Source organism: Marmota flaviventris, chromosome 8 (genome assembly GCF_047511675.1).
Source record: "Marmota flaviventris isolate mMarFla1 chromosome 8, mMarFla1.hap1, whole genome shotgun sequence".
NCBI lineage: Eukaryota > Metazoa > Chordata > Mammalia > Rodentia > Sciuridae > Marmota > Marmota flaviventris.
The window spans coordinates 125,610,644-125,636,268 of record NC_092505.1 but is presented as its reverse complement, the minus strand read 5'-3'; the positions used below and the strand labels follow the sequence as shown (position 1 = coordinate 125,636,268).

At 35.6% G+C, this 25,625-nt stretch overlaps 1 protein-coding gene and 1 pseudogene across 2 annotated transcripts in view; one reads left to right on the top strand and one right to left on the bottom strand.

The window, feature by feature from the left end:
• Stag1 (STAG1 cohesin complex component) overlaps positions 1-25,625 on the bottom strand; it is a 373,003-nt gene that overhangs the window by 298,722 nt on the left and 48,656 nt on the right. The window lies entirely within an intron of this gene.
• LOC114091416 (rho GTPase-activating protein 5-like) lies at positions 8,932-12,693 on the top strand (annotated as a pseudogene).

Below are 25,625 nucleotides of genomic sequence, written 5' to 3'. Positions count from 1 at the left end.
TCACCAGTAAAATATTTTATACCACTAAAAAAAGTTCAAAAAGAATAAAACATGAAATGCTTAGAAGTGGCCAACATATAGACTTATATATAAAAGATTTGTATATAAAGAATGATCTCTTCTTTACATTTTATATATACTACTACACACAAAAAGGACTAAAGAAGGAAATGTTTGAAAACGTTAGTAGTTAGCTGAAATTGTGGATCTGCACGTTAACTTCCTGGACTTTATATTTCCTAGTGTTAAATATAAAATGGGACTATTGTAAAAAATTATATGAGAAAATAGCATAATCTAGTACTACTAGTACTGCCACAGGCAGAATAGGATATTAGGTTCCTAGTAAGGACTTATGTTTACCAGGTCACTAGACACATCATTTAAAAACAAAATAATTAAACATATATTCCCAAAAGTTCAAACTGATTATAGGTTCACAGATTTTGGTGGTTAGTGTTTATACTCACTAAACTTCAAAGATGTTTTCTGAAAAAAGTAATGGGGCACTCCACTAATAGATTTCTTTGGAAATTTATTTTGAAAAGTTTTTATTGAACACTTTTGAGTGTTTAATAGAAAATAAGAAATGCAAGGCAATTTTAATAAAAATTTGCATTTGGGTAATTTTGACAAGTCACTTCTGTTAGCAAATTTTGTTAGCTATTCATGCCAACCTAAAACTTGCTTAGTGTATCAATTTCAACACTACCTCTTTAAGCAGTAATTTTCTTAAAGCTCTAAAATAAATTAAAAGTAGCATATACATAAGCTACATGTCTTAAGCCTAATTCCTACACTTACTGAATTAAACAGCTGAAGATAGGAATAATTTGACTTTGTAAAACTAAGGGTGATTTTAGCTTATTATTGAATAAACTTCATCTGAAATATAAATTCATAATTGTATCTGAATTATATTTGCTATTATTTACTTGCCAAAACTAGTAGAACAACCTTCATTTTAGCACTATAGTTGCAAATGAGATACTGGTGAAAACTGTCATTTAAGAAATATTCCTGTGCCATTTTGCATGGCTCTATTAATTTTTATTATGGCAGTTCCTAATTATGCTTGATTTTACTTACTTTACAGGCCTTAAAAATCCAACGTATATACTACCATCTCCCTTTATATCATCCATATACCCTTATAAGAGAGGCAGGTATTCATAGGCTACCATAAGAATCCAAATGAGAGGCGACTCTAATGTAATTCACGTAACCAGAGTAAATTTAGACACTATTTCTGGTTTACTACTTCTTCTGACCCTGCAGAATTAACAGCTTTTTCATTCCTCAATCCAATTAACTTCTCTGAGGTATATGCTTCAGAGAGTAGAGCACAGAAAGTTAACTGATAGCTGTGAAAATGTTTCTTTAAACAAATAGTAAAATGCAAAAAAGTGACAACATAAAAGGTGCCAATGTTCTTAAGATTCTGAAAATTATTTTTCTGAAAATCTGTACAGGCTTACTTTCATTATTCATAAAACTGCCTCCAGCAAAATTGTTTAACATAAAGTGTTAATTTTTTGTGTGCTATTCTGTTAAACTTCAAGAGGTTTAAGGGGATTCCTTCAAAACCCTCTTTCATTTGCTCAATTCTCTTCTCAAGCATATTAGACTCCATTAGCAGCCAATCATGTAAGCTGAGCTGCAAGTGACCTGAGAGTTGCCATAGCAACAGCTGCTTTCTGAAATACGTGTCATGCATTTTAAAAGCTCTCTCAGAGAGGATACCACATCTATCAATTAACAACCAAAGCTCAACACAGCCCATTATCCAAATGAAAGAAAAAATTCAACTACCTTAAAAGAGGAACTTCTTAACAAAAGGGATGTTTGATATTCATGACCTCTGAAATGCTATCAAGGTTTATAAATTTCAAAGTAAAGCCTACATTTAATAACATATAATGGTTAAATGCCTTGTTTATTAATGCACAAAACTGATACAGTAAAGAATAATAATCAGGATTATATTTAGCAATGGACCATTAGGGTATGTACTGTAAAAAAAAAAAAAAAGGAGGGGGTATGTACTGTAATATACTAGCAAACTGTCATGCAACCATACTAAAAAAATAATTGGCCTAAATGTAGTATAAAAATGCTTTGCAACATATATAATTTGTGTTTACGTGTATATATTCCATAGATATATAAAAGACTAGGAAAAAAATATATACAAAAGACATTTGACTATTTTAAAGAAAATCATTCTCTTGGCAATTCACTGAAGATAGATCTCTCTTTCCAAAAACCTCATCATAAAGATATGCACAATCACCCCAACTTTACCAGCGAAGTCATCTGAACAGTGTTCAATTCTGCAAGAATAAGAAACTTTCAAAAACAAACTTGTTTCTGTAAAATGAATTCAAAGCTGATACTTTCCACATCATTAAGTAGTCATTATACTTAATGAATATTCACAATTAAAAATATTTAAATTTAAATATTTTAAATTAAATTAAAAAACTATTAAATTTAAAAATTTTATAGTTTTGAACAATCGAGCTCAAAAACTAGTCAACCAACTAGTTCAAAAAAACAATACATAAATACTACTACTCAAGGTGTTTTTAATCAGAAAATAAAAACTTCTTTTAAAAAAGGATGTTTAGATAAAACACACTGGAATTACTAATAATCATACTGTAACACTCAAATACTAGAAAAATATTTTTGTGACAAGACTTCAGAGACTCTGTGATACAATATAGTGAAACAAAATCTTCTAACTTTTAATTTTTCAAAAACTTCAAGGAGGAATTTTTTTAAAAAATTGGGAGCAACTTTTACTACTAAGGAAGAAATTTAGGAAATGACAAAGATAAATTGCTTTAATGACTGCTAAGTAAGAAAACTAACAACAAGCCACCACGGCAACACCTTGATATGGCCACAAACACTGTATAACACCCTTAAAAAGTGGCTCAATGATTGAAGTATTGGTTTATTAATCAAGTATTCATTAACCTCCCAGATTATTCTTTCAGTCCCCAATGTTATTCCAACTCTAGATAGTGGAAAACATAGTATACTTCTCCTTTCAATATAAAAATTTCACCCCTTTTTTTCAATTCTGTGTGCCTTGTACTTAGACAAACTTAGAACATAATCAAATACTGAACTTAAAATCCAAACATAATATTAATTCTAACAATTATTATCTCTTAAGCAATTCTAAGCAATTTACATATATTAAGTCATGGATATTCTCATGAGGTAGATAGTATCATCATCTCCATTTTACAGATGGTAAAACTGTGGCTCAGAAATGACATCCCCAACAAGTTGTGAAACCAGTGTTCTAACTCAGACAGTCTGACTCCATATTTTACACCATTAACTATTATCCACAAAGCTTATGTAAATAAATATGGTTTGAAATCAATACTTCATCCTCAAAAATTAACACTTATCATCTCACAATTCTTCTCTTCTTAGTTTGATGACTTAGTCTTAGCTATGCCAGTCTCCCAGCAAATCATAATTCCAACAAAGCAAAACACAATTAGATTTAAAATAAAAATAAAGTCAGCTGAACACAAACAACAAATGAGGAAATGGTTTACATATGAAGGTATGTAAAGTAGAAGAGGATAAAATAGTTGAGATTTCACGTTTTTTAAGCAGAAAGATGTAATGTATGAATGAATATGGTTATGATGAATATTATACAATGGAATACAATTCTTAAAGTCAAAAAGCTACTTTCTAAATAAAAGTGCCTTAAAGCAAAGCAGAGCACATAAACATTAAAGCAATCCACTCCTCAGATGAAGCATGCTTATTTTGAAAATTATGGGTGCCTAACAGCCAGTTTCCTAGTCAACCATAACCTTAGGGCAATATCCCTCAACCTTCCTTTCCATTACCAACCCCAAGGAATTGTTTCAGATTTTTTTGCACCCCCACAAATAACCCCTCCTTCAAATTTTAGTACTACAATATACTACATATATCTTTGTGCTTTGTATAGCTATCAGTGGTAAACCTACAAAAAGAACAACAGTTGTTTGGTTTTGGAGGGGTATCCGGCCCAGAACTTTTTTTTTTTTTTTTTAATGTATGGTTTTGAGAAGTACTTGAGAGTTAAGCCTACCACATGCCACAGTCAAGGAAAGATCTATTGATAAAATAAACCTGCAGCAGAGAACTTCAGGCAAGTTACTAAACTGATCAGCTTAATCTTTCTTTCATGAATACAGATGGACAACCAAGAATCAATAAATCTGAGGAAAAACAAAAAATGAAGGGGAAAAAAAAACACAAAACATAAAAGTAATCTGAGAGAGAGCTCAGCTGTAAGCCCAAAGGGTGAAGCTACAAATCACAAAGTTATTCCCAGGCCTTGACATCTACTGGAGTTTCTCCAACTGATTTTTAAAATTGCTTAGAACTTATAGCTCCTTTTTTTTCTGTCTTCTCCCTTTTTGAACCAGAATGGCTGTAACTGTCCCAGAATTGTACTTTGGGGAGAATTAAATTGTTTCATAGGTCCACAGATTTTTAGATAAGACTTTGAACTACAATAGGGTATATATAAAAGAAGTTTAGGGATCTTGGGATAGGATGAATAGATGTTGTGAGATAGATAAGGATCACAGAGGCCAGAAGAGGGATTGTGCCTAACCCTAACCCTAACCCCCAAGTTTTTGCCCCATTTTTACACTTGTGTATTTTGCATTTCATGGCAAAAGGGTAACAGACTTCAAAATAAGGAAATTCTTGTAGGCCCAGTATAATCACACTGACCTTTAAGAAAGAAAGAGGAAAGCAAAACAAAACAATCAGTTAAAAAGAAGCAGCAGAAGAGGCAGAAGAAATCTGAAGCTTGGGAGGAACTCCACCCTCCACTATTGATTCTCAAATGAAGGAGCCATAAGCCAAAGAAACAAGGTCAACAAAGAAGTTAAGTAGGACCCCAATCTCTGAGCCAACAGCCAACAAATGGGACATCAGTTCTTTGATCAAACACAAATTAACTCTGCCAACAATCTGAATGATCAAGAAACTGATTCTCCCCCTACAGCCTCCTGAATACAACCAGCCTCAGGAAGACACTTTAATTTAGGCCCTATGAGACTTCAATGAGACCCAACTTAACCCACTGAACTTCTGCCTATAGAAGTATGAAATTATCAAGGATTTTGTTTTAAGCTACTAAATTTATGGTGGTTTGTCAGAGCATATTAAAAACAACAATATGTGAACTGTTACACCAAGTTTGTAGTGACTAAACTTGCCCAAGATCACATAGTAAGTAACTGATGATGCTGGGATTCAAACCCATGAAGTATGGCTTGTGCTCTTGATCACTGATGACAAAATGAGCAAAAAAAGAACAAAGACAGATGAGACTCTAAAGATCTGAACACTTTCACTGGCAGAGCTAAGATATGAGCCATTATATTCCTCCTATATAACTTCAACTTTGATTCAGGACTAAATTAGATTTATGTATTACAGAGAATAATATTACCAATTAATTACCAAAAATAATTTTTAATCAAATATAGTCTAAACTACAGTTAATTATGTAACTAAGTATAAAGTAAGCTTTTGGCATCACAAGAATAACACTGCTGGGTAAACAAAAACTAATAAAAAGTGAAATGACAGACATACTAATTCTCTTAATCTTTCAAAACAGTAAGATGATACAGTTAAAAGTTGGTAAAATTAAGATACAAAGACATAACTGAGAATATGATGCAAACACATGAAGATGGGACATTATGAAGTTTTGCAGAAGGGTGCATTTCTATCCTGTGAAAATTGTAATATATTTAAAAACAAAACAACAACAACAACAAAAAAAAAACACTTGCCAGAAAGGTGGTACTGGTGCTCCCATGTAATCCTAACAACTGCAAAGAATAAGGCAAGATAATGGAAAATTCAAGGCCAGCCTCAGCAACTTAGCAAGATCCTATTACAAAAGGGTGGGGGGGGGGGGGTTGCAGGGAGAAGGAATACAGAAGCTTGATGGTTGAGTGCCCCAGGGCTCAGTTCCTCAGTCTGCAAAGAAAGAAAGAAAAATCTCAATGCATTTCAGTTGAGGTTCTCTAGGAAGCAAAACCAAGATGGAGTTACAAATGTGAAAAATTTATCATGATAAATGCCTATGGGAAAATGAATGAAGAAACAGCAAGAGGAGTGAGTAGAGAAAGACTTCAAGATATGATACAGGCCTGTCAATTGTGAAAGGAAAGAATAAAGAAGAGATCAGAACACCCTCAAACCACTACAGCTCTGGTCTACCTGCCCAACACAGAGCTCAAATACAAAGAATGTTCTTAGAGAAATCTCACCTTGAGCAGAAAAGGCAGATGCTAGCACCTTGCTGGGCTCAGTTACTTGGGGAGAAATACCCAGGGAGAATGTGACCATGGATCAATGATGCAGCAAATCTCAAAGGCTCTATTACGGGAAGCTGTCAACTAACATTCCTCAAAGCAAAATTCTTAAAAGGAGATCTAAGCAGAACCCCTCCAGGGCTCTCACAGATGTCATATAATGGAATACTCTGCAGCCATTAAAAAATGTTAGGAAAATTTTTCCAACTATGCTGTTATTTTCCCCTGAGACAGAGTGTCACTTCTCACCATGCTACCCAGGTTAGCCTCGAACTTGTGAAGCTCCTTCCTCAGCTTCCGAAGTAGCTAGGATTACAGGTATGTGCCACTGTGCCCAGCTTAATGCTTCTTCTAGGAAGTTCTAGAGTTCTTCGATTATACCTCCAAGACAATCCAGACAAGTGAAAAAAAGCCAAACACAGATTTTGTATTTCCATCCCATCCTCAACGATCACAGTACCAGTTGTTATTTATTCTACTTCCATAAAAATCTGTTTAAACAAAGGACCACAATGCTATAAAATAATTGAAAATCATCTGTGTCACAAAAAAAGAATTTTTGATTGAAAAAGAAGCAAAATAAATTTAACTTCCCTGTTTGTGTATTAGCCTGAGACTACAACACACACATACACACACACACAGTACACACCCCAAACAAATTTTTTTTTTAATAAAATAAAAATGTTAATGGTGTTTACCTATTGGGTCATGAGCTTTTTTTTTTTTTTTTTTTCCCCATTACTTGTATTTTCCATGCTGTTTACAACTGACATAACAAGACTTTGGTAATAATAAAAAATAAATAATCTGAAAGTTTTATGGTTGATAGAGAAAGGCCTGAACTGACAAACTGACTGTTCTCTTCAGAGCTGTTACTATGAAAATAATTCGGCCTCTAATTAGCTAGGGGCAAAAGAACACATTTACAAATTACTACTTTCACTTCAAAGAGTAGTCTGCCTATTAAGGTATAATACATGCATTTAATTACCCATTTAACAACTTTAATACTTAAAAAACACTCAACAAAATTATGGCACTTAATAGTAGCACACAAATAATTAAAATATATCACGCACTTTTCAGAAAGATTTCAATGACTTCAATATACAAATGCCAGTAATCCACAGTCAAATTATTTCCTAATCATTTTTATTTTATAGAATCATTCAGTATTTAACAGCAGTATCTGTGTAAAACACACATAACTGCCCAAACTCGCTTGGTTTTCCCATCAGAAAGCTTTTAGTATTCTTGTTTAATAAATGCTGCATTTGATATATGAAGCCAAGATCATCAAGTTGAAAAGGTGGCAATGCCAGGGAAAAACACTGATTCATAATTAAGTGATATTTTAAACTAGGCTGGTAAGCCTCCTGCAAATTCTTGAATTCTAACAGGACCCTGACTTCCTCCCACTCCCCCAAGATGCTGCTAGGGATTCAGGGCTTTGCACATGCTGGGGAAACACTCTATGTATCCTTAATCCTCATAATATCCTTAACTTATCAGAATGAAAGTATAAACCTTTAAAGAAAAAAAGAGCTGAAAAACTTATTTTTGCATTTGTATTTTCTTTCCAGTTAACTTGAACTTTCAATAATAATCATGTATATAAGTATATGCTGGGATAAATGTAATTGATAATGCCAGCAATTTCAATATTGGTTGGGTTTTCCAGATATAGGGGAGTACTTTGTTTATCTGTTTTTGTCATTCATTCATATATATATATATATATATATATAGACTATTCCAGAAGTAATTACAAGGAGACTTGGAATAAAGACATGTGACACTGGAATTTTGACAGGGACTTCCATTCCATCGACTACTTCATTTACAGTTTTGTTTTATTTATCCTATTTTCATAAAATCCATTTGGACAAAGGGCTGCAATTCTAATAAAGTTGAAAAAGTTTCTGTTTCACAAAAAAGAACTTTTGATTAAAAAGGTAACAAAGCACGTTTAACTTTCCTGTTTCTAAGAGTAACACACACACACACACACACACACACACAATGAAAGTTCATTTGACATTTACAGTAAGTCTTCCAACCCAAACACAGGATATCTTTCCATTTGTCTGTCTGTCTTCTTCAATTTCTTTCATTAGTGTTTTGTAGTTTCCCTTGATTTTGTAGTTCTCTTGATTTCTTTCTAGGAAAGTTCAGTGTTAATGTAGAAAAACTCTACTACTTTTTGCACATCGATTTTTGTTATCCTGCCACTTCACTTAATTTATCAGTTTGAACAGTTTTTTGGTTGACTCTTTGGGTTTTCTACATATAAAATCATACTGTCAAGAAACAGTGACAGTTCAAATTCTTCTTTTTCTATCTGGATGCCTTTTATTGTGTTCTCTTGCCTTCTGTTTTGGCAAGGGATATCAGTAGAATGTTGAAAAAAATAATCATAAGCGGAAGCATCCATCCTTATCTTGTTGGGATCTCACAGGAAAGTGTTCCAATATTTCACCACTGAATATAATCTTATTGACATGGGTACCCTGCTACAAGGTACACAGCCGGCCTACCAAGAAGTGGCACCTAAGCAATGGAGCAGGGCAGTGTCTGCCCCAAGCAGCAAGAACAGTCCCTAGGAGCCCAGCCACGTGGCCTGGTGGCGCCAAGGCACGAAAAGACAGCATTGAGGCAAGCCAAGCAGCAGCACAACCAGTTCCATTCGATGATCTCAACCTCCCACTTCCAGAACCTATGAGAATATGAAATGGGGCAGACCTGAATGGAGGTTAGGACTCAAAAACTGACCAATAGGATTGCTTTAGCTATACCAGGTCTCTTTATTTTCCAGATGAATTTCATGACTGCTTTTTCTATTTCTATGAGTAATGTCATAGGGATTTTGATTGGAATTGCATTAACTCTGTATAATACTTTTAATACTATGGTCATTTTACAATATTAATTCTACCTATTCAAGAACAAGAGAGATTTTCCATCTTCTAAGGAAGGTCTTCTTTAATTTCTTTCTTTAGCATTCTGTAGTTTTCATTGTATAGGTCTTTTACCTCTTCTGTTAGGTTGATTCCCAAGTTTGTGGGGTTTTGGGGGTTTTTGTTTGTTTGTTTGTTTGTTGAGGCTAATTGTAAATGGAGTAGCTTTCAGAGGATTTGTCACTGATATACAGAAAAGCCTTTAATTTAAGGGTGTATCCTGTTACTTGCTGAATTCTTTTACTAGTTCTAGAAGTTTTCTGGTGGAATTTTTTGGGTCTTCTATCGTTGGCAAATAGTGCTAATTTGAGTTCTTCTTTTCCTATCCGTATCCCTTTCATTTCTTTCGTCTAACTGCTCTGACCACTGTTTCAAGAACTTAGACCTTAAAATATACTACAAAGCAATAGTAACAAAAAAAACAGCATGGTATTGGCATCAAAATAGACTGGTAGACCAATGGTACAGAATAGACGACTCAGAGACTAACCACATAATTATAGTTATCTTATATTAGACAAAGGCGCCAAAAACATACATTGGAGAAAAGATAGCCTCTTCAACAAATGGTGCTGGGAAAACTGGAAATCCATATGCAACAAAACGAAATTAAACCCCCATCTCTCACTATCCACAAAACTCAAAGTGGATGAAGGACCTAGGAATTAAACCAGAGACCCCGTGTCTAATAGAAGAAAAAGTAGGCCCCAATCTCCATTATATCGGATTAGGACCCTACCTACAGCGCAAGAATTAAAATCAAGAATTAATAAATTGGATGGATTCAAACTAAAATGCTTCTTCTCAACAAAAGAAACAATCTGTGAGGTGAATAAAGAGCCTACAGCTTGGGAGCAAATTTTTACCACTTGAACATCAGAGCACTAATCTCTAGAGTATATAAAGAACTCAAAAAGTCAAGCATTGAAAAACAAATAACCTAATCAATAAATGGGTCAAGAAACTGAACAAACACTTCTCAATCGGTGATATACAATCAATCAATAAATACATGAAAAAAATGTTCAACATCTCTAGCAATTAGAGAAATGCAAATCAAAACCACTCTAAGATATCATCGCAATCCAGTCAGAATGGCAGCTATTATGAATACAAACAATAGTAAGTGTTGGCAAGGATGTGGGGAAAAAGGCACACTCATACATTGCTGGTGGGGCTGCAAAATGGTGCAGCCAATATGGAAAGCAGTATGGAGATTACTTTGAAAACTGGAATGGAACCACCTTTAGACTCAGCTATCCCTCTCCTCGGTCTATACCCAAAGGACTTAACAATAGCATACTACAGGGACACAGCCACATCAATATTTATTGCAGCACAATTCACAATAACTAAACTCTGGAACCAACCTAGATCCCTTTAGTAGATGAATGGATAAATAAAATGTGATGTGTGTGTATGTGTGTATATATATATATATATACACACACACACACACACACACACACACACACAATGGAATATTACTCAGCAATAAAAAAGAATAAAATCATGGTATTTGCAGGAAAATGGATGGAGTTGGAGAATATAATGCTAAGTGAAGTTAACCATTGCCAAAAAAAAAAAAAAATGCTAAATGTTTTCTCTGATATAAGAAGGCTGATTCATTGTGAGGTTGGAAGGGGCAGCATGGTAAGATTAGACGAACCCTAGATAGAGGAAAGGGTCAGAAGGGAACAAGGGGGTTAAAAAGACGGTGGAAATGAGATGGACATCATTACCCTAAGTACATGCATGAAGACATGACAAGAACCTTCCCATTCTCAGGCACCAAGGGCAACAACTGGCAATCAAGTTATACAGTGTCCTTTTGTAGATGTGCCTGCAGGTACATATCCTCGTAAATTTAATGAAACCCAAATAAAGCAAGCTCTAAGAGGAGTACTGGAATCAGTTAAACACAATTTAGATGAGGTGAGCCCAGTTCCCACCAATAAGGATGTATCAGAAGCTGACTTGAGAACTGTCATGTGTGCCATGTGTGGTGATCCATTTAGTGTGGATCTTATTCTTTCACCATTCCTTGATTCTCATTCTTGCAGTGCTGCTCAAGCTGGAGAAAATAATTCCTTAATGCTTGATAAAATTATCGATGAAAAAAGGAGGAGAATACAGATCACAATATTGTCATATAACTCTTCAATTGGAGTAAGGAAGGATGAACTGGTTCATGGGTATATATTAGTTTACTCTGCTAAACAGAAAGCATCAATGGGAATGCTTCGAGCATTTCTATCAGAAGTTCAAGATACCATTCCTGTACAATTGGTGGCAGTTACTGACAGCCAAGCAGATTTTTTTGAAAATGAGGCTATCAAGGAGTTAGTGACTGAAGGAGAACACATTGCAACTGAGATCACTGCTAAATTTACAGCACTGTATTCTTTATCTCAGTATCATCGGCAAACTTAGGTCTTTACTCTGTTTTTTAGTGATGTTCTAGAGAAAAAAAATGATAGAAAATTCTTACTTGTCTGATAATACAAGGGAGTCAACACATCAAAGTGAAGATGTTTTTCTACCATCTCCCAGAGATTGTTTTCCTTATAACAACTACCCTGATTCAGACGATGATACAGAAGCACCACCTCCTTATAGTCCAATTGGGGAATGATGTATAGTTGCTTCCAACACCTAGTGACCATTCCAGATATAGGTTAGATTTGGAAGGAAATGAATACCCTGCTCATAGCACTCCAAACTGTCACGATCATGAACGCAACCATAAAGTGCCTCCACCTATTAAACCTAAACCAGTTGTACCTAAGACAAATGTGAAAAAATTGCATCCAAATCTCTTAAAAACAATTGAAGCTGGTATTGGTAAAAATCCAAGAAAACAGACCTCCCGGGTGCCTGTAGCACATCCTGAAGATATGGATTCTTCAGATAACTATGCAGAACCCACTGACACAATTTTTAAACAGAAGGGCTATTCTGATGAGATTTATGTTGTCCCAGATGATAGTCCGAATCAAATTATTAAAACTCGAAACTCATTTGTAAATAACACACAAGGAGATGAAGAAAATGGATTTTCTGATAGAACCTCAAAAGGTCATGGGGAACGGAGGCCTTCTAAATATAAATATAAATCTAAAACCTTGTTTAGTAAAGCCAAGTCATATTATAGAAGAACACATTCAGATGCAAGTGATGATGAGGCTTTCACTACTTCACAAACAAAAAGAAAAGGAAGACATCCTGGAAGTGAAGAACATCCACTTCTTTCTCCTGTTGAAACTTGGAAAGGTGGTATTGATAATCCTGCAATCACTTCTGACCAGGAGGTCGATGAAAAGAAGATGAAGAAGAAAACCCACAAAGTAAAAGGAGGATGATCCATATGACCTTGAAGACCTTTGCACAGAAATGAGGGAAATACAAAGAATCAAATACAATTCTGAAATTTGGGACCTGTATTTTGAGATGATATTTTCAGAATGAGAAGTATACATGGTTACTTTATGAATGCAGAGACATGAGAAAACGGTTATGATGGCAAAAAACAAAGAACCTCACCCCCCCCACTGGTGCAAAGACCAAATTTGGGGGCCAACAGAGGTGAGGCAAAGAACCTCACCCCCCCCCCGCCCACTGGTGTAAAGGCCTATCCACAAGTATGGCTGTATGCTGGACCAGTAGTCAATGACGGGTAAGATCCAATTGTAATGGTACCAACCTAAGACAGGAGGGTGACACCTTGAGGTCAGCTCATCCAATGACAGGTAAGAACCATATGTAGTACTGGACAATCTAAGACAGGCACAGTCCCTAAGCCACATGCTTGTTGTTTAATTAAACAGAAGGGGGGAGATGTTGAGAGCCACAGCCGAGTCGGAATGGCCCCTGGCATTTTGCCAGAAGTAGTGGTTGAGAGATGACGCCAGCGAGCCATTAAGATGATGACTTTTGAGTTCTCGGGGAGTTCCCATTGAGTTCCAGTTGAGCTCTCCTGGGGATTCCTGAAGAGTTCACCTTGGTGGTGGAGTTCCGGTGTAGGGAGTTCCAGTAGGTGTGTGGTCGCTGGAAGGACCGCATGGGTGGCGTTCGGGGGAGTTCGGAAATATAAAGTTTGTTCCTGCTTGAGTGGCTTGTGATTTGTGCCCAGCCAGACTGTGGCAAGTGTGAATATACTTTGTACAGAACCAGAGATATGAAAAATTGTGTTCTATATGTGTAATATGAATTATAATACATCCTAGTGTCATATATATAACTAATTAGAATAATTTTTTTTTAAAAAGTGACCAATGGCATTAGATTTTCAAACCTAATTAGCATAAACTTGGAACAAAAGCATTAGTACTTTTGTACTAATTAGCATAAGTTTGGACCAATAGCAGTGCCCCCATGTGCTATACAAGCCCCTACACTAGCACACTCCAAAAGAAAACCTGCTTATCAAACCCCTTCTTATACCATAGAAGTTCTGTTCCTATTTCCATTCTTCAATAAATCCTACTCTTACATTCTCTCATCCTGGTCTGTGTATTTCATCCTTTGAATTCACAAGACATAAACCCAGGAAAAAAAAACAGAGTGAACTGCTGGGGTGTGGTGCAACACCAAAGGACATGGCCCACCATTAAGAGCTACAACACTTCTCAACTGCAGAGGTCTGCAACCTTACACAAACCTCACCTACCAGCAGAAGCAGGTAATTGAGTTTCATCTCCAAACTATGGTTTCATTATTATATGTGGCCTTTAGAATGCTGAAGTACAATACTATACCTATTTGTTGGGTGTATTACCATGAAAAAATATTGAATTTTACCAAATATTTTTCTATACCTAATGCAATGTATGAAAAAAATCATGACGTGATCATATTATTTTGCCCTGATTTTGTTAATATGGTAGGTACATTTCTTCATTTGTGAATTTTCGACCATACATGCATTCCAAGGATAAACCCATTTAATCATGGTGAATCATCAATGTGTTGCTGAATATGGTTTGCTAGTTAGTGTTGTGTTGAGGATTTCCATATCTCCTCACAGAAGATGTCAAATGTCTGAGGTAATGAATGGGCTGGTTGGCTTGCATCTGAAGTTCTAAAATACATTCCACCTAGCTGGGTATATGGCTCAGTGGCAGAGCCTAGTATGTGTAAGGCTCCAGGTTCAATCTCCAGGACATTATTTAAAAAAAAAAAAAAAATCATTGATCTAAGGGACATGATAGAGCTCTGACCAAGGCCCTAGGTTTGATCCCCAACTGCAGTGTAGGGCAGAAGGGGGAGACACATAACATTACTATACATCATAAACATGTACAGCTACAACCTGTCAATATACAGATTTTTTAAAAGAGGTTCTTGACCTTTAAAAAGACTTTTTACCATTCAAAGTATTGTATTTATTCATTCACTTATTTATTTTAAAGCCCACTAGGTAATGTTCTACCAGTAAGCTATATTCCCCACCCCATCTTTTAAAAAATAAATATGGGGCCTGGAGGTTTAGCTCAATGGTACAATGTTTGCCTAGCATTATAAGTCCCTGAGTACGTGGCCCAGCACTGCAGTCGATCAATTTTAAAAGTTGTACATATAATATGTCATATTTTTTCTCTTCAACATGCTTTTTATACCTGAGACAAAAACTCTCATACTCTGGTTCTCAATAAAGCCTGGTATCTTCACAAGTGCAGAAGGGCAGGAATACAAGGTTAAAAGCTACTGTCTAGTTCTCTAGATAATTCATTGGGTAGTTTTAATGAAAATGTTAAGCTAAACTATAAAGAAAGGCTCTAAAAATAGAAAAGTTCCTGAAGAAAAAGTTTAATGAGAAAGTAATGTACTAAAATGAAGAATAGATCATCATCACTCACTGACAAGTATAGAACCAAAAATGATAAAGTTATAAACTAATACTCTCTTCTTCAGTGACTTATGAGCTGGTAGAAAATGAGACCTAAACTGACTCATATAATCCAAATACCAATAAACCATATTTCTGGAGTGTCATTCAAACAGATAGACAGAAATACTTTTCTATTTTGGAGTCTACTGCTGTTGTTATTTACCAAAGCAAAGATTCCCTTGAGCTGTAGAGCTAGCATTAACTATAGCCCATACAAGCGCCTAACAATTAAAAAAAAAAAAATTAAATCATGAGAACTCAGAAGTTACCACAAAAAGAAAACCTATAAGCTGAAATTTTTCTTTCCTTCTAATGCATCAACTAAAATGGAAACAGTATTTTCAATGGATATGTGTATGCACACAAGTACATTGTCAACACAACTAAAGACTTAAATTGGTGCTGAGAGCCATAGCCAAGTAGGAATGACTCATGGCATTTTGGGTTGAAAGGTGACCCTGCTCAGGGATTAGGATGGCTCCAGGTTTAGGGTGGATCCTACTGGGAATAGGGTGGCTCCAGGATTAGGGCGTATCCTGCTGCCTCAGGCGCTCCCGCTCCTTTGGAGTTCCCATTCTCTGGGGTTCTGAGAGAATTAGTACGCAGAGCCCAGTGGAGGGAGTGTATTTTCCCAGAACGTGCATGTAGAGAGTCAGTGAGAGTTCGGGAATAGAGTTGCTGTTTGAATCTACAAGTTTTTCTGGTGGCTTGGTTATTTTGTGCCCAGCCAGACTGAGACATTTGGCGACCCATGCAGGGAACATCTGAAGCTTGGAGGTAAGTGAAATTGCTTGCCCCTGAGGGAAGACGAGAGAATGGGTGACCATTTCAAAAAACAATGTGTTCTTGTTTTGATTTATTTTGTTTTTGTTTCAAGCTGCCTATCCCTAGAACTTTCTCAGGCAAACTGGGAAAAATGGTTGGCTCAAGGTTTGAAGTTGTTCCGTCCTGAGGAAGAGAAAATTGATACAACGATTTTTTATTCCATTTTTGTTTCATTCAGTTTCGGTTTTGTTTTATCTTATTGGGTTGTGTTATCTTTATAGTAGATTAGAAATTAGTAAAAAACAAACCGAAAGACTGTTAAGTAAATTGTTAGAGGTGCAGACCATGGAGAAAGACATTTTAGATCAAGCAAAAGAGAAGGTCTCTCGAGCTAGTCAGACAGAGGAAGAAAATTTAAAGGAAAAGGGGCTATTAGGAAAAAATCTACAACAGGAGGCTGCTACTAACTCCGTTCTATCACCAGAGGGCGTAATTCAACCAACAGCTCCACCTATGGAGACAGCTGAGTGGCCCTCAACCCCCATAGTCGATAGATGGAATCCTGAGGCAGGACCTCAAAGATTAGCATGCCCTGTACTTGAGCAGACAGGAGGGCAGCAAATTCACCATGCTTTAGATTTCAAAACAGTGAAGCAATTAAAGGAGACTGTAACAACCTATGGTCCACAAGCACCCTTCACTGTAAGCATGGTCGAATCCATTACCAACTTGGACATGATGCCAGCAGACTGTGCTGGCAGGCACGGTCCCTAAGCCACATTGCTTGTTGTTCAATTAATCAGAAGGGGGGAGATGCTGAGAGCCATAGCCAAGTAGGAATGACGCATGGCGTTTTGGGTTGAAAGGTGACCCTGCTCAGGGATTAGGGTGGCTCCAGGTTTAGGGTGGATCCTGCTGGGAATAGGGTGGCTCCAGGTTTAGGGTGGATCCTGCTGGGAATAGGGCAGCTCCAGGATTAGGGCGTATCCTGCTGCCTCAGGCACCCCACTCCTTTGGAGTTCTCGCAGGGTTCTGAGAGAATTGGTACGCAGAGCCCAGTGGAGGGAGTGTATTTTCCCAGAACGTGCGTGTAGAGAGTCAGTGAGAGTTCGGGAATAAAGAGTTGCTGTTTGAATCTACAAGTTTTTGTGGTGGCTCGGTTATTTTGTGCCCAGCCAGACTGCGGCAAATTGGAGAAATAGATGCTAAAAGCTAAAGAAAAAAAGACACAAAGATGCAAAGTAAAACTTCTACAACCTCTGATCCAAGGGCCAATTGTGGCCAATTCTGGCTGTATACTTCCTGATGCATTACATGCCTAACAAACAATTATGTATATATTAAACATACTTTTTAAACAATGTAATTTAAAGAAAAAAGACTATCATAATTTTTTGGTTTTGTGTCCACCCCCTCCTTTTTTTTTCCTTTTAATTGGATTGAGCACTAAGCAAGTGCTCTATGACCCAGCTAACTTTTGGGGGTTGGGTGGGGGAGTGTTAACTGGAAATTAAACCCAGAAGCACTTTATCACTGAGTTATATCCCCTGTCCTTTATATTTTTTATTCTGAGACAAGATCTCACTAAGTTACTTAGGGCCCAGCTAAATTGCTGAGGCTGGCCTTGAACTTGCAATCCTGCCTCAGCCTCAGTTGTTGGGATTACAGGCATGTGCCACCAATCCCACTATTTTGTACTTTTAACATCCACACATTTCCACTGTTATCTAGATATGAATCAACAACAAAAACCCTGGGAACAATGTAAGCATTTAGCACTTTTTAACTACACCCCAACCCAAAAATACTTAACAGAGAAAGACAAAGTGGTGTGTCCTATTCAAAACAAGATACAAGAATTACTACAGCAGCTAAACTTCATATATTAAAAGACAATAGGCCACAGTAAAAAAGGCTAGCTAAATTAGTAATTCAGGTAGGGGAAAAAAACAATAGATTATCCACTAACATGGACTACTCAACCTCAAGTAGCCCAGAAGAAATAAGAGAGAACACTTAACTCCCCCAAAATCAAGACCAGCAATTACTTGCTCTTAGGGTGACATTGGCTTTGAACATATCCTAATACAGGATAAAGATCATCCTTTTCTAGATTAGGAAGGCAGATAAGAAAGACAACTTGTTTTAAAACTAAAAGAAGATAGAGAATGACCTAAAACACAAATTGAGGCCAGGAACAGTAGCACACACCTGTAATACCAGCACCTTGAGGCTGAGGCAAAAGAATCACAAGTTCAAGGCCAGTGTCATCAATTTAGCAAGGCCCTAAGCAACTTAGTGAGAGCTATCTAAAAAATAAAAAGGGCTGGAGATGTGGCTCATTGGTTAAGCACCCCTGTGATTCAATCCCCATTTCCACCAACTCCCCCCACCCAAAAGAAAGACACAAGTTAAATTTGTTTGCTTCTACCTTTCTAGACAAAGTGAACTTAAATTCAGACAATTTAAACATGCATAACTGGGTTGTCAGAACAAAGAGGGAAAACTTCAAGAATAGGTTATATAATAAAAAGATTATATAATAAAAAGATATTTAATATTAGTTATAAAACACTGAATGAGTTTGCTGATAGACCCTAGTTAGAATTACTTTGTACCTTAAAAATCTCTTCACCCTGTGATAAAGTTAAATATACTGAGAACAAGATGAAGACACTTCATTTCTTATTTACAGAGAAAAGGGGGAACAAATTAAAATTTAACTAGAGGTTAAGATCCAAAGGAAGTTGAAGGTTTAAAATGATAAATTTAGTCATCAGAAATGAATCCTTAATATAGTTTGGAAAACTGTTAACAAATTGGGCCCAACAGCCCTATCACATGCTGTGTGTATATAATGCAATGACCTCACTGCCACAATTACTCCAATCTGTTATCAAAACCAATATCTAAAGGGAAAGAAGAAAACTATATCATTTTAAAGACTGCCCATCACTGATTGGGTTATTTGGGTGGGTGGGTGTGTGTGTGTGTGTGTGTGTGTGTGTGTGTGTGTAAGTTTTTTGAGTTCTTTATATATCCTGGAGATATGTGTGTGTGTGTGTGTGTAAGTTTTTTGAGTTCTTTATATATCCTGGAGATAAATACTCTATCTGAAGTTCAAGTGGTAAAGATTTTTTCCCATTCTGTAGGCTCTCTGCTCACATTCTTGATTGTTTCCTTTGCTGTGAAGAAGCTTTTCAGTTTGATATCATCCCATTTATTGATTCTTGATTTTATTCTTGCCCTTTAAGAATCTTACTGAGGAAGTTGGTTCCTAAGCCAACACAATGGAGAACAAATACTTCACAGAAGAAATATAAAATGATCAAAATATATAAAATGTTCAACATCTCTAGCAATTAGAAAAATACAAATTAAAACTAAACTAAGATCCATCTAACTCCAGTCAGAATGACAATTATAAAGAACACAAGTAATAATAAATGTTGGGGAGGATGTTGGGGAAAAGGTACCCTCATATATTGCTGGTAGGACTGAAAATTGGTACATCCACTCTGAAATGTAATGTGGAGATTCCTTGGAAAACTTGGGGATGGAGCCACCATTTGAACCACTTATCCCATTCCTCAGCCTATATCCAAAGGGCTTAAAATCAGCACACCATATTGATGCAACCACATCAGTATATAGCAGCTCAATTAACAACAGCCAAGCTACAGAACCAACCTAGGTATCCTTCAACAGATGAATGGATACAGAAAATGTGGTATGTATACACAATGGAATATTACTCAGCCACAAAGAATAATGAAATTATGGCATTTGCACGTTAATGGATGGAACTAAGAATATCATGCCAAGTGAAATAAACCAGTCCCCCAAAACCAAAGACTGAATGTTATGTGGATGCTAACCCACAACAAGTAAGGGTAAGGAGGGGAAGAATAGATAAAAGCGATTAGACAAAGGGTAATGATATATGGATGTTAACCAACAACAAGTAAGGGTAAGGAGGGGAAGAATAGATAAAAGCGATTAGACAAAGGGTAATGAAGGGAAGGGAGGGGGAGGGGGAGAGGAAGAGGAAGGACAGTAGAATTAATCAGACATAACTTTCCTTGTATTTGAATATGTAACTCCCCATCATGAACAAACACAAGAACAGGATCCTAATTACAATAAGTACTCCATGTATGTATAATATACCAGAATACACTCTATCGTCATATACATCTAAAAATAAAAAAAAGAATGACCTTTAGATGTCAAAGCTTCTCAGTCTACAACTTTGCTGTCTTTGCACATGAAACATATGGTTATTATCTACTAGCTAAATTTGGGTCAATCTGAACATCCGAAAGAATAAGTGCAACTGATAATAGAAAATGTAAAAATCCATGGATCCATAAGAGTACTTAAAAAAAGATAAAAAGAGAAAGTGATTAATTGGTTCTAATACCACTATGTGAAAGATAATGATCAAATTTAGTATTACTAGTGATGGGGGGGAAACTTTGTTGGTCCTGAACTAATGCATTATAAAGTATATAACATTACCTACAAATCATTCTTGCAAAATATACTCAACTAAAAATTACAAGAGTTTAGGGCTGAGGTTGTGGCTCAGCAGTAGAGTGCTCGCCTAGTATTTGTGAGACCCTGGATTCAATCCTCAGCACCACATATAAATAAATAAAATAAAGGTATTGTGTTTCCTCCTACAACTAAATATATATATATATATATATATATATATATATATATATATATATATATATATATATTTTTTTTTTTTTTTTTAATTACAAAAGTTTAGACTTCATTTTCAGTTGAGTCAAAAGAACATTTCTGAAGCTATTAGAGGGGAAAAAACATAACTTGGAGTAATTTTTAAAAGAAGCTAGCTTGTATATTTTAGAAGTCAATAAAAAAGAAGAGTTATTCTAGAGTAAAACAGAGTACAGGGACTAGGGATATAGATCAGTTGGTCCAGTGCTTGCCTCACACAAGGCCCTGGGTTCAAGCCCCACCACCCCTACCCCCATCCCCACCCCCTACCCGCACCCACCCACACACACACCCACACCCACACAAACACACACACACCAGCACAAACTGGGAACAGCAGCATATTTTATAATCCCAGCAATTTGAGAGGCTTATGCAGGAGGAGGATCCCTAGGTTCAAAGCCAGCCTGGGCACTTAGGGAGATCTACTCTCAAACTAAACATAAAAGGGCTAGGGGTGTAGCACAGTGTAGAGTGCCCTGGGTTCCATTCCCATTAGCATTAAAAGGGCACGTGTACACACACACACACACACACACACGAGTGAGAAAGCCACTAAAAAAAGACTATGGAATACGCTGGGTAACTTTAAACACAAACTAAATAGATACTTCATTACACTATAATTAAGGATTATTGTAACTGTTCCTAGGGATAATAATGATATTGTAGTCATATAAGTGGTGACATTTTTTAGGCAGTGTAGAATGGTGCATTTACATAAATTAAAACATATCCACACAAATAATTGTACCCAAATGTTCAAAAAGAGATTTATTTAAAACTGCCCAAAACTGATTACAACCCAAATGTTCAAAAAGAAATGAATGAACAAACTGGAATATACACTATATAATAAATGTTACTCATCATTTTTTAAAAAATGAACTATTCATACATAAAACAATAAGCCGGACTCAAAAAAAAAGACATTTTGATCACTTCAGGAAGCCAAAGTGAAACTATAGGTGTATGATCCCACCTATATAAAATTCTGAAGAAAATTTCTTGATGTCAACTTTAATGAGTGGTTCCTTGATATTAAAGTGTTGTAGGTGACTAACTACGAATGAACAGGAGGAATATTTCTGAAGTGCTAGAAATGTTTTCCACTTGACTATAGTTTATAACAATTTATACGTGTCAATGGCTGGGGTTGTGGCTCAGCGGTAGAATGCACGCCTAGCACTCATGAGGCCCTGGGTTCGATCCTCAGAACCACATAAAAATAAATAAAGTAAAGGTATTGTGTATAACTAAAAAATAAACACTTAAAAAATTTATATATGTCAAAACTGAAAGCATACACTTAAAATGGATGCATTGTATATACACTACTCCTAAATGAAGTTGATTTTTAAAAAAAAAAGAATCTTGACTGATGTTTTCAGTATGTATACTGTGGAAACTTAAGAATTGTATTCTATACTTAAACACATGCACAGTTTATTGCATGTCAATTCTAATTTGATAAAGCTGTTGTTAAAAACAAAAGCTAATGTCCTGCATAATTGGTTCCCTCTTCCTGTTCTCATAAATAAGTGAAATGCTATAAATAATCCCTGAACATGAATAGAACTTGAAGAAATAAAGAACAACAAAACTGAGGTGATAAACTGGGAAAGTTACTTAAGCAAAAACAAAACAAACCAACAGCAAATATTATTCTAAAGTGTGAAACATTAATATTGTATCATTCTCCACTACCAAATTATGCCCAAACAACTTCCACAAAAGCACCCTTTGGCATGGGATAGTCTTTGTAGTTCCTGGTACACTCATTGTTCATTTCCTAACCTCTTTCTTCAATGTCTGGAGTTATTATTACCACGTGCAAACATGAGGGACAGGTCAAGAACCAATCGTAGAAACATCACTATACCAGTGAATCAATACTAGAAAGACTGTAACTCTGCTTATTATGCAGGAAAAATAAAGCCCTGTTTTATCAAACCAATGAAGTCTGTTTTTCTGTTTTCTAATGCCAAAATCAACCCTGATACAACAACTGTCACTCATTTTTTTTACTAAGTTATAATTCACATGGCATAAAATTTACCCTTTTAAACTATATAATTAACTAATATTTAGTATATTTACAAGGTTGTATAATTATTACCATTAATTCCAAAACATTTTCATAATCCTAAAGATATCCCATTATCCATCAGCACTAACTTCCTATCCATTTTCCTCTTCCCATCTCTCTGGATTTGCGTATTCCATACATTTCTTATATCATACACCATATAAACTTTTATGTTTAGTTTCTTAGTTTAGGGGGTGGGAAAGTTCCTGGGGATTGAATCCAGAAACACTCAAACACTGAGCTACAACCCCAGCCTATCTTTATTCTTTTCTTTTTCTCACCCCCCCCCCCCGCCCCGCTCTGAACCTGGATCTCTCTGAGTTACCCAGCCCGGCCTCTAACTTGGGATCATTCTGCCTCAACCTCTGGGGTAGCTGGATTACAGGCATACCACCACACCTGGCTCACTTAACACAGGTTCACCCATGTTGTGGGTGAATCAATGCATCATTCCTTTTTATGGCTAAATATTATTCCACTACATAAATATATCACATTTTGTTTATCCAATATAAAAAAAGAGAAATAAATAAAAATCAATAGCTTTTATATAGGAAAAACAATAACTACTATGATCTGAATGGTGGTAGCCCCCAAAATTCTTAAGTTGGAATCTAATACCCAATGACTTTTAAAGATGTGATTAAGTCGTAAGGATTCTGCTCTATTAAAGGGAACTACTGCCTTTATTAAAAAAAAAAAAAAAAAGAAAAGAAAAGAGTGAAAGGAGCTGCCTTGCTCCTTCTACCAAGTAAGGACACACCAAGAAAGCACCATCTTTGAAGTAGAGACTAAGTCCTCACAAGTCTCCAAATCTGCAAGTGCCTTGATCTTGTACTTCCCAGTCTCAAATAAATTTGTCTAAGGTAAAAGATGACCAAAATGGACTGTTAAAAAATATAAGAAACAATGGGCTGGGGATATAGCTCAGTTGATAGAGTGCTTGCCTCACATGCACAAGGCCCTAGGTTCAATCCCCAGAGTGCGCATGCGCGCGTGTACACACACACACACATATAATATATATTATATATAAAAGAAGAATGAAAATAAAATATCCTCTATAGCACAGCACCAACAGAAGACTTTGTAATAAGTTTAATAAGTTAGCATTTATCTAAAAAACTAGATTTTTATGAGATGTTATAAACACTATCATATGTAGCAGTGCCATGGAAGGGTCAACTATCCCCTATAGTAATTCATTAATTTCATGAAATTCAAATTAGAATCCAAAGGGGTTTTGATATTTAAGGGAGAAAAAAATGACCAAATTAATATGTAGGAATAATAACTAAGGAAAGTCAAAGATAAGAAGTTGGAAACTGCTCCAAATAACAAAACATAATAGATTATCACAGAAAATAGCTACACACAGTATTGATATAGGAACACATGATTAGGAAAACAGTACTCAATTAAAAAAACAAAAGATCTCTCTATATATGGGATCACTCAAGTCAGGGAAACAAATGGCTTATTTTTTTTTTTTTAATGCTGATAATCTTTTAGAAAAAAGAAGATGCCCTACAGTTATCCATTGTACAAAAAAATAAAATCAAGATGAATAGTGACTGTATGCAATAAAAATACTGTTGGAAGAAAGCTGGGAAACACTTTTCACAACTTAAGATTAGAAGCTATAGAGGAATTCATGTTTGAAATTAAAAAATTTTCTACATGTGGGGAAAAATAAATATGTAACATAGATAGCAATTTTATTTGGGGGAACCCTCTATCTCTGAGCTATATATCTCTAGCCCTTTTACAAATTTTATTTTGAGACAGATCTCACTAAATTATCCAGATTGACCTTGGACTTGTACTCTTCCTCCTGCCTCAGCCTTCCTTGTAGCTGGGATTATAGGCTTGTGCCGCCACTGCTGGCCTATGGTTAAGGTTTTTAACATGTAATGAACTTTTACAATGTCTTTTACAAAGACAATCAAATAAAATGCAGGGAAAGGATATCAAACAACACTTCACAAAAGAACAAATGTGTATTACTGATGGAAATACAAAATAAAATAAAAAATTAAAATAATTCAAATTAAAAATAACTGAGATAAAATGTTACATCTTTAGAAAGTAAACTTTCTAAACAGCTATAGCCCTATTGTTACCAGAGATGTAGAAGAAAGAATTCTCACATGTTGTTGGTGGACAACTTTGGTAGGTAGCAATTTGGCAACATCTACAGAAATAAAAAACTCTAAAAACACTTAAGCCCAGAAATTCTACTTCTGAAAATCTATTTCACAGAAATAAAAGTGTCATGAAGTAATGACACATATTCAAAGATACAATATTATTTAAAATGACCAAATAGAAAAGAAATATATACTCATAAATATAGAAATGGCTAAATAAGTTTTTTATAACAACACGAAGCATTCATTACAGAGCCATGCAAAGAATGAATTAGAGTTATATTTTACATGGGGGAATTCCCTCTGAGGTATTATTTGTGAAAAAGCAAGTTGCAGAAAGTTTTATGTGCAACAATCTCTCTTAACCATCACCACAAAACCCTTATATATCTAAGTAGGAATACAAAAAAATATCAAAGAGTACATAAGAAAAATACTATTTATGCAAATCTGGGGCAAGAGGGAAAGGGTAGTTCTGATACTGCGGGAAGTAAAGTTGAGCCCCAAGCCAAAAAGAATAGGATAAACTCTCACTTATGTTTTCATATGAACTGACAAAAACAAATACTATTCAGTCTTAAGCAGACACATCAGTTTGTAACTTTTTTCAAGAATGAATAATTTGAATTATTTACACAGAATAATATT